At 37.2% G+C, this 16,895-nt stretch overlaps 1 protein-coding gene across 5 annotated transcripts in view; it reads left to right on the top strand.

Moving 5' to 3' along the window:
• Positions 1-14,195: 14,195 nt before the first annotated feature.
• Positions 14,196-16,895, top strand: part of LOC134211033 (glutamate-gated chloride channel) — a 538,835-nt gene continuing 536,135 nt past the window's right edge. For 4 of the 5 annotated variants that reach the window (XM_062687563.1, XM_062687564.1, XM_062687562.1 and 1 more), the window contains exon 1: positions 14,196-15,516. The gene's annotated coding sequence lies outside the window, so the exon portion shown is untranslated. The remainder of the gene's footprint in view (positions 15,517-16,895) is intronic. The other variant, XM_062687560.1, reaches the window with a different exon arrangement.

The raw sequence follows: 16,895 nt of genomic DNA, 5'->3' as shown, positions 1-16,895 counted from the left end.
TGTTCATGGGATCACTACTTTTTTGACATTGAATTGATGATTCATACCAAGTCTACCGGCCCTAGGAAAGCTCCTCAAAAGGGAAGGTTTATTTATGGGAATCGTAAGCACCGAATACATAAAGTTAATAAGAAAATCCTGTCGTAAGCTTGAAATGCTGGTGTCACAATACCTCACAAATTCCTTCATTAGGCCGGAGGAATTCTTGCGTGTGATTGCCTCGCAAGAACAGGACCGACAGGTATACCCGGGTCGATTTCGTTCATGAATAGAAATAAACTTCCCTTCTGACTGGAGCTACGTGCTTGGATTCAATGAAAAATGGTCGTAAATGTGTGCAGAGGTCGCTTTCTCATCGTTATGCAACAAGCCTTATTTGCAAGTTGGGTGGGCTGTGCTATGTTTTTTGTTTGTGCACTAAGTTAAAGACTTCGGTTGTCCTCCGATTCGAATGGCATGTGCTGTTATCGATTTCACAACGGATTGTCTTGTGCTAGATGTGTCAATGGTTGTTTGAAGTGTTATGATAGATGTAAGGAATGTTTGCCACTCGTTCCTTAGGCAGTTGCACTTGACGTAAATCCATGGTGTTTAGTGTCAACTTGTTATAAGTTTCTTTTCTGTTTGAAGTGTTATACGGTAAATTAGGAGGATTCTTACATAACACACCTACATTGTGGTTTATTTCTACAGACAATTATCTGAATAGTTCAATTATCCAAAGCCATTTTATCGAGTGGTGCACTCCTTTTACTATCCAACAAACACGAAGCAATATAATATTAGTGTCTACGTGTATGTACTACCAAATAAAAATAACTACGCATCGTAAATAAAACAGCAACATGTGCTAGTAATAGTACAATGACTGTAACATGAGCCTCCAATTAAAAGCTCTATCTATAGGTGATGGGTTCGTTCGATTGCTAGAATTCTTCTTGTGACGGAACAAAGAAACACAGGTCAGCATGTCGGCTCTCCCATGCGGCTTTTCTCCGGCCTTACATATGCTCGTGGAAATAAAAATACACAGAGAGCAGGAAAACGTCATAGTCGGAAAACTCAGTCGGGAAACTTCTCTCGTTACGAAAATGAAAACAATCAACAAACTGAGCGGTACCGACGGATTCTATAGCATTTTCCGCAGTCGTATCTCTATCGGCATGCAGCACGAGCAGCTGCTCGTAAAATCATATGCGGCATAACCACCCTTCTTCGGTACCGGAGTGTCAGTGTCACTGTCCTGCCCACGACCGAACAACGTGAGTCAATCTCAGCTGATTGAGAGATTTATCCTTAGGGATGGTCGGTACGTCTGATTATGTAGACTGTTTTGGTATCGAACTTGATTGCATCAAGTGAATGATTCAAAAATTCATTAAAAAGGAATGATATTAAGACATTTCATTTGACTTTATCTTTTTATTTTATTTGAAATTTCTAAGTTTGATTATTGTCAATTTTTCGAAAACTAATGATTTTACTTCAATAGAATGACACATTCAGAAAGTGAAAGTTCGGTTCAGATAAGCCAATGCACTGTAACAGGACCTTGCACAAATGTCAAAAAAGAAATCTAAAATCTTTATTATTTTCTCGAATTCTACCGATTTATCAATTCCCTAGCAGAGCCGTAGCGTTCCAGCGCCCTTGGCGAAACTTTTCTTGGGCGCCCCTTTCTTACAAGGGAAATTTCAATTTCCAATATTTTACATTTGGAGAGCAATTTGAAACTTACAAGTAGTTGCAAATAACAGCCATGAGTCAATATACTGGGGTGGTACGTACAGGAACCTGGTACTAGACCTATGCGCCGAAGTATTTGTGAACGGCGGCGGCGTAAGGCCATTTTTACATCGGTGGCGGCGGCAATGTTCGGCGGCGGCGTGAATCGGCGTGAAGAATTTTAAGCTGAGAAAAAAATCACGCATCAAGGCATATCATGCTTTTATTAAATTTTAGAGTTTTTGTACAATTGCTAGCTACAGACAGACTTATAGGGTGAACATGCTAATAGCTATAGCTTGATCTCCACAGCAAAAGTTTATATTATATCCTCCACTAGGATATTGCTGTATCACAGCACATAAGTTCATTGGAGAGTACTTCGGATATAAATACAGAAGTTTGTTTGGAAATTCCTCAAGATATTCCTCAGAAAATTCGAAAAAGGAATTTTGAGAATTAATTTAGAATAACCCTAATGAATTCCTTCAGAACTTCCTCTAAGAATTCCCTTGAAAAATTTTTGGGTATTGCTTCGGAAATTCTTTCCAAAATTTCTCCAAAAGTTCCAATTTCTTTAAAGATTGCTTCAGAAATTCCTTTACGTAGTCTTTTGGGAATTTCTTCGGAAATTCATTCGAAAACTTTTTTTTGGAATTCTTTTGCATGAATTTCCATCGGAATACGGACACTGACACATCCGGAAATCACTTTGGGAGAAATCCTTCCGTATAATTTATTTAAGGATTTTCTAATAGAAATTCTTCCAGTAATTCCTTAAAGAATTTCTTCGGAAATTCTAGGAAGATATTTTAGGTATTCTTTAGAAATTTCAGTCTGGAATTTATTTAGAACTTTCTCCAGGATTTTTTTCTGAATTTCCTTTTCTTCGGACATCCGGAAATTTCTTCAGCAACTTTTTCATAAATTCTTATAGAACTTCGAAAATTTCTTTTAAAATTCCTTTAAGAATTCTTTCAGGGATCTCTTCATATATTTTTTTGGGAAATCTTCGGAAGTTTTGTTTGTAAATTCTCTTAGCTTTTTTTTTAACCATTATTTAAGTGTTTTTTTTAATTGAAAATAAGTTTAACACTCAAATACCTTTGGAAATTTCATCGAAAATTCCTTTATAAATTCCTCCAAATTAGAATTCTTTCCGGAATGATTCCTTTATGAATTTTGTATGGCTTTTTGAAGGAATTTCCTAAGAATTTCAGAAACAATTACCTCCTTTTGATAATTAATCGCCCGCGCACTAGTGATGGCGTATCTATCCGTTTAATTGACAACGTTATGTCATATAGGTCACACACATAAACAACAAATCGTAGCCTTTAAATCCCTGAAGAAGGAAATATACACCGAAACGTCGGAATCACCGAAAACACCGGAAACACCGAAAATTGAGGACAACAGTCGAAAGCATCACATCAACTCTATAATAAGGAATAATAAAAAATTCCTGCAGGAATATCCGAAAGATTTTTAAAAGGAATTTACGAAGAAACGTTTAATGGATTTTCCGAACAAATGACTATTGGTGTTTATACAAAAAATCCTATATTTCTCCAGGAATTTCTTCGAAAGTCCGGACAGTAGTAAAACAAACTCAGTTTTGACTCTAGAATCAAGACTACATGCCAAGAAAAACTGCCAAAATATCGAGATTGCAGATATTCGGATATTCTCAAGAATTCTTTAGGAATTTACTGCACCAATTCCTTCGAAAAATTTCTACAGATTTTATTTTCAAAAATACCTTAAATAATTCCCTAGGAAAAATATTCAGAAATTAATTGGATAAGTCATCAAGAAACTGATTCTAAAATACCTTCAAAAATTTCGTTAGGAATTCGATCGAGAATTTCTCCAGGAATTCCTTTAAAAAAAACTCTACAAATGAAACCAGGTTTTTCTTTGAAATTCCCTTCAGGAATTGCTTCGGAACTTATTAGAACCTTAAGAAATTTCTTAAGGAATTCTTCTGAAAATTCCTTTAAAAATTCTTATAAGATTCATTCTGACCATTCCATCAGGAATTCCTTCAGAAATTCTTTTTTTGGAATACTTTTAATAATTTCTACTCATACCCATCTAACACTTTCCCACAGTTGTAATGGATTCGACGCGCCCTTCCTCAAAGAAGCCATCCCTCGGAAAGCTCAAAAAGGATTGTGAATCTATTTATTAGTCTGTTGGCTTACATTGTTGAAAGAAGATTATCTCTATCCCGCGGGCTTCGCGTAAGTGTCTCTGCTTACGGGTCCGCCACTTCCATTTTTTGCCCTGCACACAGCAATGCATTGAAAGCAGAATGGTAATTAAATTCGATTGTACTATTGGGCGTAGCCGCATGCAGAGCAAAGCTTAAGCCAGGGTGATGGATAACTACATACATACAAACAGACTTTTTTAAATTTCTACAAAATTCCTTAGGAATCTGTTTTAACAATTCCACTGGAGTTTTTCTAGGTATTCCATAAGACAGTCCATTCCCTCGGAAATTATTCTAGTAATTCCTTTGGAATTTCCTACGCCATTTCCTTCCAAAACTCTAGGACGAATTTTCAGATATCTCCGTACGAATTCCTAGAGCAATTTCCAAAGGAGAAAAAAGAAATGACTGACATTCTTAAATTTCTTAAAGAATTCCTCCAAGAATTTCTTCAGAATTCCAGAATTTCAGAAGATTCCTTCAGAAAACCCTCCAGAAATTACAACGGAAATAAATCCAGAAATTCCTCAAGACTCTAAGAATTTTCTTCAGGAATACCTTCAGGTATTCTTCCAGGACTTCCTGATGGTAATTATTGCAAGAAAACCAAGAAATTTCTTTGAGAATTGTTTTTCGAAAAAAATCGTAATCATTTTTTTGTTTTCAAAACAATTCTAGAAATTACAAGAAAGAGTGAAGGAAATGTTCAATTTGGTGGGTCACGTGCCCTATCGTGCTCCAGCTCCAGAAGCCAAAAGACCATTTTTGCATTCGCATATCAAGAGGCTAACAGAATGATACTCCATACCCAGGGAAGCTAAAAAAATCCTATCAGACTGGGAATCCAAATCCAACATTCATTATGGTGTTGATTTGTAGCCGCGATTTGGATCAATTAAGATAAGTAACATTCTAGCGTTTAAAAAGATGATGAACCAACCAATGCGATCAGAATGAGGTTATTCCACATGAAGTTACATATGAGATAAGAAATTCATCGCTACGCTCATTGATATGTAGCCAAGAAGCTCTTGGATGATCTAACATGTAACACGCCAAAGCGGGTTAAAATGACAATGATAAAAGCAAACAAATCTGCTAAAGGTAAAATACCTAGCTATTTATTAAATGCATGATAGGTTGCCTTAGTTCGGTAGATGCAAACGCACTGCATAATGTGATTTTTGTGTTGGCCAAACATCGGCGTGAAATACGAAATTCGGCGGCGTGGAGCCAACCGGCGTGCGCAGCCGACACATTGACCGGCGTCGGCGTTCGTCAATAAGTGTCGGCGGCGGCGGCACACTGGTCTACCTGGTACCTGAATGTCTATGTGGATCATAGAAAATTACCCCTAGGTGTTTATTAAGTTTTGTAAATTTTTCTTTAAACTTTCACAAATATCAAACTTTGAAAAATGTAGAAAAATGTTGCTGCATCTAAACATATGTCACGCCACAGACGCAGAAAACATGTCAAACTTAAATGTACTGCTTTTCATTCGAAAAATATCAAAGAGCCTACACAGTTTTTTTTTTCTATTACTGAAGTCGGTAACATTTTACTGAGTTTTTTGAATAGCTGACTCAACTCGGTAATTTTTTTTAAACGTACAACCGTTTTTTTTATAATCGGTACATTGAACGTACACAATGGACTTTTTTTCACACTTGGGCATAAGCTACAACATCTCAGATAGAAGCAGCAATTGACGATACTCCTGTGGATAGTTTCGTGTATAACATATTTGAAATCACCGACGATTATATAGAAAATGTGCTGCGCAAATTCAAATTTTTGGTATCGTCCGGTCCGGATGGAATTCCATCGACTCCGCTGAAGAAATACATTACTTCATTATTGTCGATGCAACAGAGAACCTTTCTAGTCACTTGGATATCTTCTTTCTTTTTTCCAGTGCACAGAAAAGGTGAACACATGTAAAATGATAGAAAAAACCCAGATTAATCCACCTAGCAGTGATGATGCCTTTCTCGTGCATTATAAAATATATTGAAAGAATCATATTAGAAAGGTCAAAAAAGCTCTTTAGGAGAATAGATCACATTTTTTCGATCATTTTGCATGTTTTTGCATTAGTTAAAATGCATTGCCACCATTCTTGGAATTTTTTTTTTTCGGTTTTGAATTTTTTTTCCAAGGGGGGACCCTTGGGAAAAAACAATGATTTTTCAATAATTCCGAAATGCAATGTCCGATCGAGCCAATTTTCAATAGCAAACAATGGGACCGCATTCCCCGTCGAATGCAACTTGTTGCGAGTAAATCGGATAATGCTAAGTTCCAAAAAGTGTGTCTACAAAATTTGTACACATACACACATACACACACACACATACATACATACACACATACAGACATCACCTCAATTCGTCGAGCTGAGTCGATCGGTATATGAAAATCGGCCCTCCGGGCCTCCTATCAAAATTTTGTTTTTGAAGCAATATTATAGCCTTTACGTACACTTAGTGTACGAGAAAGGCAAAAATACGATCCATCCCCTTAAAGTGCTTTTTTTGACCTTTCTAATGGAATTTGTTCAATATATTTTATGATGCACGAGACAGGCATCATCGCCGCTAGGTGGATTAATCTGGTTTAATTAAATAGGATAAACGGAAATTGGATATATGTAATTATTTTTAAAAGTACGCATGATGTTCACGGGCGGCGCGACATTTGGTATAACGCCATTTGGCATAATTATTTTTGTGTTCGATAAGTTGTTTGACTAAGTGGTGCGGGAAAAAATCTTGGAGTGGTAAATATAACACCTGTCGATAGTAGAAAGCATAGATAAGTCGATTATAGGCAGGTGCTTGCCTGGATTAGGGCAATGGTGTATGCGGGGTAGGGCCGTTTGGCCGAATGCCATTTGGCCAAATGCCACTAGGTCAAAAGTTGTTTGACCGAATATACCATTTGGCCGAATAGACTATTAGGCCGAAAGCCATTTAGTCGCAAGGGGTATTTGGCCAAAGGGTCGTTTGGACGAAAGGGTCGTTTGGCTGAAAGGGTCGTTTGGCCGATTAAGACATTTGGCCGACATTTGAGACGTCTAACTACTCACTTTGCGCTTCTCTTTTTATACAGTGAGAAGTGAGAAGTAAGACGTTTCACTCTTCTCTCTCTTCATTTCTCACTTCTCAGTAGTGAGTAGTGCATAGTAGGTAGTGAGACGTCTCACTACTCACTTCTCACTTTTTATAGTGAGAAATAAGAAATGAGGAATGTGAATTGAGACGTCTCTCTTCTCACTCCTAATATCTCACTCTTCAAATGTCATATTCGGCCAAATGTCCTATTCAACCAAATGACCTAATCGGCTAAATGTCTTATTCGGCCCAATGTCCTATTAGGCTAAATGTCATATTCGGCCAAACGACTCTTTCGGCCAAATGACCGTTTCGTCCAAATAACCCTTTCGGCTAAATAACCCTTTCGGCAAATTGACCCTTTCGGCCAAATGACCTTTTCGACCTAATGACTCTTTCGGCCAAATGACCCTTTCGGCCAAATGTCCTATTCGGCCAAATGATATATTCGGCCGGATGACCCTTTCGGCCAAATGACTTTCGGCCAGATGGGTTTCGGTCTAATGGTTTGTTCGGGCTAGAGGCATTCTGCCAAATGGGTTTCGGCCAAACGACTCTACCCCGCATACCAAAGCAATATGATATCCTTTCACAAACAGATTTTTTTGATTTTAGGAAAATATGAATGTATTTTTTTCGATAGATGATATCCATCTTTCCGAAAATTTTCTAGTAGGGGAAGGTGGTCGGTTGCCGGCACTGGTCTGTTGTCGGCACCTCATCGTAACTTTTGACAGAAAACAGATGTGGTCATTTTGACATTTGCCATACGTGTGCTGCGCGTGCTATATAAGCACGATCTTGTTGTGTCCATTTCCGAAGCATATAGAAGCTTTTGTTTCGTTTTACAGACAGAACAATTTTTTGTCTAGTGAAAACCCACTCCAAAAGTTTTTTTTGGTCATTTGCTTAGTGCTATAAACCGTAATAAAACGATCGAAATGGTGAGCGCATTACGTATTTACAAAGCAAATTCACTCTCTTTTGTGATTCAATATTGAATTCCATCGTTTTGGTCTATTACTTTCATTTTTCAAAAGAGTTACTTATTTCGGTTGTCGGCACCCAGGTGATTATCAAGGAAAATCATCAGTTTATTGCCTAATTTCAGGTTATAAGAAAAAGTTGTTAGCAAAACTAACAATTTTTCAAATCTTTATGAAATGTGTATAATGTACTTAAATGTAATAAATTTCATTGCTATTGACACAATAAATCTTGATCTTTCCAGCCATAACGCTCCCACTTCATAGTTTTTCATTTTAAGTGGGTTTTTAGGGTGCCGACAACCGACCACCTTTTTCGAAACGGCATAAAATCAACACTTTACTTATAATTTTTTTCCGATAGATGAAATAAAACAAATCTATCCACTAGTTATTAGCTTATGCCTATATGCTTCCATTGGTATGCAAATATCACCACATTGTACAATTGGACGAAAGTTATGGACTAAAAACAAAAGGGTGCCGACAACCGACCACCTTCCCCTATGTTAAATAATCCCTTCTATGGAAATGAATTATACCGAAGAACCTTTCATTACTAAAAAATTCCAAATCCCCGTTATGCAAACTACCTTCACTTTTGTCACAGTTCAAAGTTATGCCTAATGCCTATTAATCTTTGGATTGTATGACAATCGCCAGAAAACCTACCGCCTGAAAGCACCATTTCTCAGAAAATCATTCGCAAGAATGTATCATTTTCCAGAGTTTAAAATTTCCTTTTATTCGTGGTAAAATATAAAATAGCAAGTATTGAGCTGGTGATAGAGTTCATACTTAAAGCCTGTCCACGTTAAATTTCGGACACATGGAAAATGTTCAAGTGATATGTCGCCATTTCATCAATTTGGACGAGAGTCAAAACATGTTGAAAGCATCACATGAAGTGTAGAGATTCATCTGTTATGAAAATGGATCGTGTCAGTGGTTTGTGATTTTTTTTTAATTTGCATTGGAAGATGGGTGTCCGAGATTTAACGTGGACAGGCTTTATTAATACCTACAGTTTCTCAATTGAATATGATCTGTCTATGAAACATTTTAAGGAATACCAGATCAACTTCGACAAACATCTATTCCCTTCTTTTTTGCCTTTCTCGTATACTAAGTACGTAAAGGCTATAGGATCACTCCAAAACCGAACTTTTGATAGAAGGCTCGGATACCCATAGTGTTATATACCAATCGACTCAGCTCGACGAATTGAGGTGATGTCTGTATGTGTGTATGTATGTATGTATGTGTGTGTGTGTACAAAAAATGTGAGACACACCTTTTCAGACTTAGTCTTATCCGATTTGTTTGCATTCGACGCGGAATCCTTCCCAATTTTTCGCTATTGAAAATTGGCCCAATCGGCCATTGCGTTCCGGAGTTATTAGAAAAACATTAATTTTTTCCCCATTTTTCCCAAGGGTCCTCCCTTGGAAAAAAAAAATTTCAAAACCGATTTTTTTTTTCAAAAACTGTTGCAAAAACTGTATAATGAACGCAATTGAATGTGAATTGATGAAAATAGTTAAATCTATCTCCTTAAAGTCCATTTTTGACCTCTCTTATGTGATTTTCTTATTACTCTTATGTGTTTTTTTGTTTTATAATACAGTGAACGTTCGCTAATTGGGTTTTTTCTAGTTGGGGCGCTTTTTAGTTGGGGGTTCGCTAATTGTGGCGAAACCCAATTAAAAAGCAGCTAAACGTCAGAATGTGATGTCAAAAACGCGTTGACGTTTTGTTTCCGTGTTTGGCGGGATCGATATTTTCTGGCGCGTAAAATTTTCCTTTGTTCAATGGAAAAAGTAAACAACATTGACGCTTGTCGAAACGCCACAATTAGCGGACGGCATTCGCTAGTTGGGGTGAGGTCGTACCCCAATTAGCGAACGATCACTGTACACGAGAAAGGCACCATCACCGCTAGGTGGATTAAGCTGGTTTTTTTTCTAAACAAAAATTAACATGTCAATTGCATCAACAGATATTTCACTAATGGTTCTCACATTAACGGATCCACTGGCTTCGGAGTTTTCACTGTGAATTCGACCACCTTCCGAAAATTTCAGGAACCGTGTTCGGTTTATGTTGCTGAGCTGGCAACAATTAACTTCGCTTTGGCGATAATGTCCAATCAGGCCGTAGACCATTATTTCATCTTCTCGGATAGCTTTAGTTCTATCGAGGCACTCCGGTTGATGAAACCAGTTAAGCACGCATCTTACTTTATTACAAACATAAGAGAGCAGATGCGTGTTTTGTTCAAAAGATCATTCAAGATTACCTTTGAGTCAAGGATGTTATTGATCATTTAGTAATCTGCGTTCGATCATTTATAACTTTGTCAATCACTCATTCCAGAGGCTAAATTTTAAAATGTGTTGTATGGTGAACTTCCAGTGCGAAGGTTTTTCTGCAACTCTGCCTAACAGGTCGATGTTTGAATTCCACTATTAACGGAGTTAAGTCGCCAGTTGCAGTAAATCATACTAAATGATAACAAAATTTCAATCTTTTAGTATAAGTTACTGCTACTAGCGCTAAAGCTCCGTCATTAGTAAAATTCAAAGAACGAACTGTTAGACAGAGTTGTAGAAAAACCTTCGCACCAGAAGTTCACCATACAACACATTTTAATATTTAGCCTCTGGAGTGATTGACAAAGTACTAGATGGTTGAACATGGATAACATCCTTGGTTTGGGCCCCTTTTCACAGCTCAATCTACGGTAATGAGAAGGTGGACCCGCTTGCAAAAGTGCACAGGAAGGTGAGGTTTATGATAGATAAATCTCGAACAACGATTTTTTTCTATTAATCCGTCAGAGTACTCTTCAAGAGTTCAGTGCGTGTTTCCTCTTGTTTCGGACAGCAGAACGATCGCGCGATCTGCCGAAGTATTGTGTTCTGCATTGCGCGGCCGGTAATAAAGTTAATCAATTCAGGGCGTGTTTTTTCGGAGTAGCTATCGAAAAAGCGTTGTGCAGTGCGTGTTTTAGTCGTCGCGAAGTAACTTGTAACTCGTATGTAACGAATGTGTAACCCGAATATTTTGATCAACACTGCATATTAAATGATTTGGTATATATTTTAAACATATGAGCTAACAATAAGCTATTATGAAATTATTCATAATCAAATGCACATTTCGTTCAAAAATTAAAATGATTGTTCAAGTATGTTGAACAATATCCTTAATTCGGTGTCCCGGGACTAACTGCCATTTAATTATTCATAATTGATAATTTTTATGAACATAGAACGTTTGAATTATCTTATAACGTTGGCTAATAGGACATTACTCTAAATCTGAAATCGGCGGCATGGGAGACTTACTTACTTAAGGCGTGGTGTGAGTTAAATTTCTTTTAATGACTTTGATTTTAAAATTAGGTTATGTTTTTCTCACTCTCAACTCTCAGGTCCCTCACTTTGTATTTCAACCAATGATCTGTTAGACAAAGACTGTATCATTTAAGTATTTCTTGTTTTTCAAAAATCCTGAGTTGTAGATAACTTTTGGAAAAATTAATCCAATGACCGAATTGCTATTACTCAACGCTGAATCTTCCTACATTAAGCCATTTCTAAACTACAAAATTGTGAATTTCCGGCTAGTTCAAACACATGTATTTACCGCCGAGTTTCAGCAAACATGATTTTTGCCGAGACCTCAGTAAAAAGTGACGTTTCAGTTGATGAGATACGGTAAATATTTTGCCAAAAATCAATAATAAACAATTTTTCTGCCGAAGCTCAGTTCTGAAATACAGCGGTGCCCAATTTTGCCGAGCTCGAGAAAGAAAAAGTTAGTGTGCAGGAAAGACAAACACATTATAATATGATAGCATAAAACTTTTTATATTCTATAAATTGTATTGATAAGCATTCGCCATTTATTGCAATACAGAATTTATATCTCACTCAATTGCGAAATGCTGCACCGATGGAATTTATTTAGAATCCTGTGATGGTATTCGGTAACCTGGAAGGGATCAGACCTTTGTTAACACTCGAACATGCGGCCTGTTGTATATTACGAAAAAAAAAACATCCATCGCGGTACACAGCATGAGCGATTCAGGACGGTTAATTATCTATTTGTTCTTTTGAGATTTGTTTAGCTCCTCTGTATCGCGTTTACTGAAGAAGACAGAAAACTCGGAGAATCAGGAAAACACAATATTTAGGCGCATAGCCAACATAACTGATCTGAAATTTAAAGTATGATGCTGACATCTGTGTGTATACCATTTGAGATTTAAATCTCATCCTAATGGTCATTCCGAGAAAAATCACAATACAATATGCATATTTCGAATAAATAGTTGCAGTTTTGTTTTTCTTTTATTATTCCAAATGAATTACTCCTCTTATGCAGATATTCCTCATTCAAATTTCGTGCTTGTAATACTAGTTACAAAATCGTTTGAACGACAATGTTCTATACAATGCAGTCATTATATAAAATGTTATTATAAGAAAATATGTATTTTGAGAAAAATATTCGATGTTTTCAAAGGATCTACATTTGTCATTGAAATAAAGATGCGAAGGTTCAATGGTACACACATTTTGCTTAATAAATAATTGAAATTTATTTAAAAGCAAATATTTGTTTTAAATAATTACAAAAAAAATTCCGAACAGTCGATTTGAATAAGGGCGCATGATTTTTATCAAGCTAAAACCATAGATTTCACCACACATCTAATTTGGCAAGCTTAAATCGATTGAAATATTGTAAGAAAAAATCATTTCTTTCTTTGTTTTTATAAATTCATGTGTTTCATTGTTTATTTCTAAACACATTTCTAGGTTTCATGGCAACTAACTAATTGACAATTTGAGTCAGAGCTCCAGTTATTTGGTAACCTAATTGTTGTATAGAAATGTTATGGACAGATTACAATGTAAATTATTGTGTGACAGTATTTTGATTCATAGCAGCATCATTTTCTGCGCTTTTTTGGTTACACTACTGTTACAAAAATAGTTACTGTAATTAAAATTCCACATGTGAATTTGTCGCATATCAATTGTCGTGACTTAATTGTGACAATATGTGCTACTTGGGATGGGTACAGTAGGGCAGATCAAAATTCAAAAATGTTGGGAAATTCCAACTCCCATATGTCTATTGGTATCATAGAAGTCCTGGCAAAATTTCAGACAATTCGGTGGCCATTTAGGGGTGGCGCGAAGTCAATTTATATGGGAAAAACTTAAAACTTATTCAAGTCTCCCTACAACTGTCAAATTGTGATGAATTCAAATAAACACCCCCAACCTCCCTTTTTGGAATCTATAGAAATGAGACTTCCGGATAACACATTAGTTATGAGTGGATTGAACGGTTCTATTGACAGTGTGAATATGAGATAAATGGCTAAAGTGGTGTAATTAGCCTCAACGTAGCAGTGGAAATATAAATCAAAATTAATGAGTTACCCACTGGTTGAGCTCAAATAGACTCCAAAAATGGAGGCTGGGAATGTTTATTTGAATTCATTACGACTTAAGAGTTGTAGGGGGATTTGAATAATTTGAATATGTCCAAAATCACCCCCGTGGCTACGCCACTGGCCCAGACCTATGATTGTTTCTCTATTCTCCAATAACAATCGGAATTTCCAGTTTTGCTATTTCTGGGGAATGGTACTTTCTGGCAAATGGTCTATTGTGGGGAACAGCTTTCTGGCATCTAATCTATTCTGACAAATGGGTTTCTAACAAATGTCATACAATCCGTGGTACTCTTCTAACTATGTTCTTGTTCTAAGCAAAAGCTAGACGTTTTCTAAAAAAGAAAGGCTTAATATTAAAATAAGTCTGAATCCAGCTCGACAATCGGTTGAAACCAATGGTCGTTGACCATCCCTATCGAGCCGTTTTCCACCGACTAAATACGTCAGATGTAAGGATACCGAGAGAAACGCGAGAGAAAATCTTATCCACCCCGACGCATGCCTTTTGGGGGGTGTGTGATTTTCCTTCAGTGGACTCAAGTGCCACCCAGCGGCCGGTGCCGGCACCGACGGTGGTCACCGCTCTCGAAGGAAAATCTGCCGAACGAACGTTTACCCCAACCGTTCTCGAACGGAAATTCAGTTCGCTGCGGATTTTCATGGGAAAAACATTTCACTTCACTAGTGGTCCGTGCATCGACCCGGGGTGTGCGGTGGGTCCGTTTTTTTCCTTGGCATATTCTCCTGTGTGCGGATAGGTATTTTATTTTCCTCGAGGAGCAGGACGGTGGCACTTAGAGTGCAGCAGAGGTGCATTCGGGAAGACTACCTACAAAGGAAGTGTGTTGGCTGCTTGAATGTGAGTGCAGAAGCATGGCCCTAGCAGGTCAAATTTGGTGATCCCATTTGGTGCCATTTGAAAGTGAGAATTTGCTGTAACTTTGTGGAGTTTTGGGAGAGCCCGAAGCTCGAAGTGAATGTCCTGAGTGACGAAAAACGCAGGTTGAGAAACAACGTTAGAGTGCATGAGTGGCGACGAAATCGGTTACGTGTGCGAAGAAAATTTGAAAACCTGACGAAATTTCATCCCTACTTGGATTTTTCACGGCGCTGAATACGGTTGGAATTTGATGAACGGTGACGAAGAAGGAGATAAGTTTCTGGCGTAAAATTTCCGGTAATTTGAAACCGCAGTAAGACGAAACGTAAAGAAAGTTATTTAATTTGTCTTCTTTAGGAAAATATCTTCTAGAAGCTGCTGCAATTGTCACTTGTAGTAGTGGTGAGTTATGTGTTAGTGGTGGCAAACTAATGGTACAAGTGAAAAGTTTCGAATTCTTTCAACTAGAGAATTTTCAGCAGCGAAGAAGAAAGGGTGTAAAAGTGGAAACGGTCGTTGTCCTTTTATTGGCGTTGGGAAATTTCAAATTAAAGAAGGATCATCAAAACGCTTAGCGTTGACAAGAGGAAACAGAAGACAAAAAGGGGAAATAAAATTTACAGTTGAATTGGACGTTGTTGAAAAAGTAGAAAAAAAATCAACACTTGCCGACGGGGACGTATGAAGGAGGTGATGAAGCTTGCAAAAATTTGGTGTAATAAAGTGTCGTAAAAAAGGCACGCCACACGACGACGCAAGGGACGGCGGAGTATCACAGCTCGAGATCTCACCTAGACATCATTTCCTGTGGCAAACCAACGAAACCGACGAAGGCAACTAGAACGGCAAATTATATATAATTTCTGTTGTAATTTCTCGCGTGGCTCTCGACGGAAGTGAAGATTTCTGGTGTACAGAGTGGTTGGTGATTTACGGACAGAGGAGGGAAAAAAAGTGGAACACGGCGACAGCAATAGCAGAAGCACCATCGACATTGCCAGGTATCATCATCCAACATCAGAGCTGCGACATCATTAACGGGCGCTGGCAAAAGATCTGCTGAGTGCGGCATTGAAAGCAAGACGACGGTGAGCCGAATATTTCGTGAGGTACTTAATGAAATTAAGAGCAAATGCTGTTTTTATTTTAGAGACGATTTTCTAGGTTCATCAGAAAGCGTAATTTCTTAATGTGCGAGTTTCAGCTGGGAGAGTGATAAATACAGGGAAAAAAATGATAACTTGTAATAAATAAGCTTGAAGAGATTAATCGTCTACCACGTACGTCATACATTCTAAGCGTTGAAACTTGGATGTATAACCTTTTCACTACAGTATTCTATCGTTATAAACAGCAATGATTATTTCTAGACCAACATTTGAAAAGGGCGTAACATCCAAAATATATTCCTTCTGATTCTTCGAAGAATCAGAAGGAATAAATTTTGGCTGTTACGCCCTTTTCAACTTTTTCATTGCACTAGAACTATACCAACTATATAGGCATAACTGTCCCATATAGATAGGAAATATGGAACAGATATGCTTGTAAGAGCAGGTTATTTGGGATTATTTTTTTGGTCTTTAACGTATGAGGCATTATTTATGGTGTGTTATTGATAACTGTACAGAATCCGTTACTGTCAAAAAACGAATTTCTCGTTTTTTCCAAGCTTCAGTTAAATGTTGATAAATCTGACTTTTGTACTGATTGCTTTCCACGATGCATCAAGATAAGTAATAGCTTCAATACAGCAGATAAAGTCTGTCCACGTGACATTTCGGATACTTATCAATTGATGTGTCACCATTCTCCGAATGGACGTTGACAAGCTTTATGTTCAATTTCAAGCAGTTGAAGTGGTGGTGTAGTTTCAGATAGAAATCATTTTAGGTTCAAATCCCGTTGCGATTACATACATTTTTGTAAATTGTTATAAAATTTTTTTCGGAGAATTTGTGAGGTAATTGAGCGGAGATGAATGGAATTATCTAATGGTAGGGTAAAACGATCTATTATGGAGAAGTTAAGCAACGCGTTCTTCAAAACAACTCATCTGTTTATTTTTTCCTTTTTTCCTTTTTGAGTAGTCGAAAAGGATGATCTCCGTCTCTAAATTCGTAAATATTGTGTCAAATTTGCTAAACCTTTATTGTTTCGTTTTTATCACAGTAAAATAAAACTACCGGACGACGTTGCCTATCGTTGCGATATTTTCTGAAGGTCAGTAATATTGTTGCGGTATTAACCTGTATTTCTTGTGGAGAGCGATATCGCAACAATAGGACTTTATGTAGTTCAACCGCAAAAGGCTCCAGGGACGCATTTTTTTTAAAGGAAAAATGATGATTTCTGATCATTTCAAATGAGATTTCGTCCAACACAAGGTGTTCTAGTGGTTAATTCGAAAATTTTAAGCGTACTTACAATTGTTTTCGATGGTATGATATTCAGTATGGGCTATTTTAACACTTTTTATCGCCATATT

The sequence above is a fragment of the Armigeres subalbatus genome, chromosome 2 (genome assembly GCF_024139115.2).
Source record: "Armigeres subalbatus isolate Guangzhou_Male chromosome 2, GZ_Asu_2, whole genome shotgun sequence".
NCBI classification, from domain to species: Eukaryota; Metazoa; Arthropoda; class Insecta; order Diptera; family Culicidae; genus Armigeres; species Armigeres subalbatus.
Note: the sequence above shows the minus strand (reverse complement) of the source record. Positions and strands in the feature narration are given on the sequence as shown.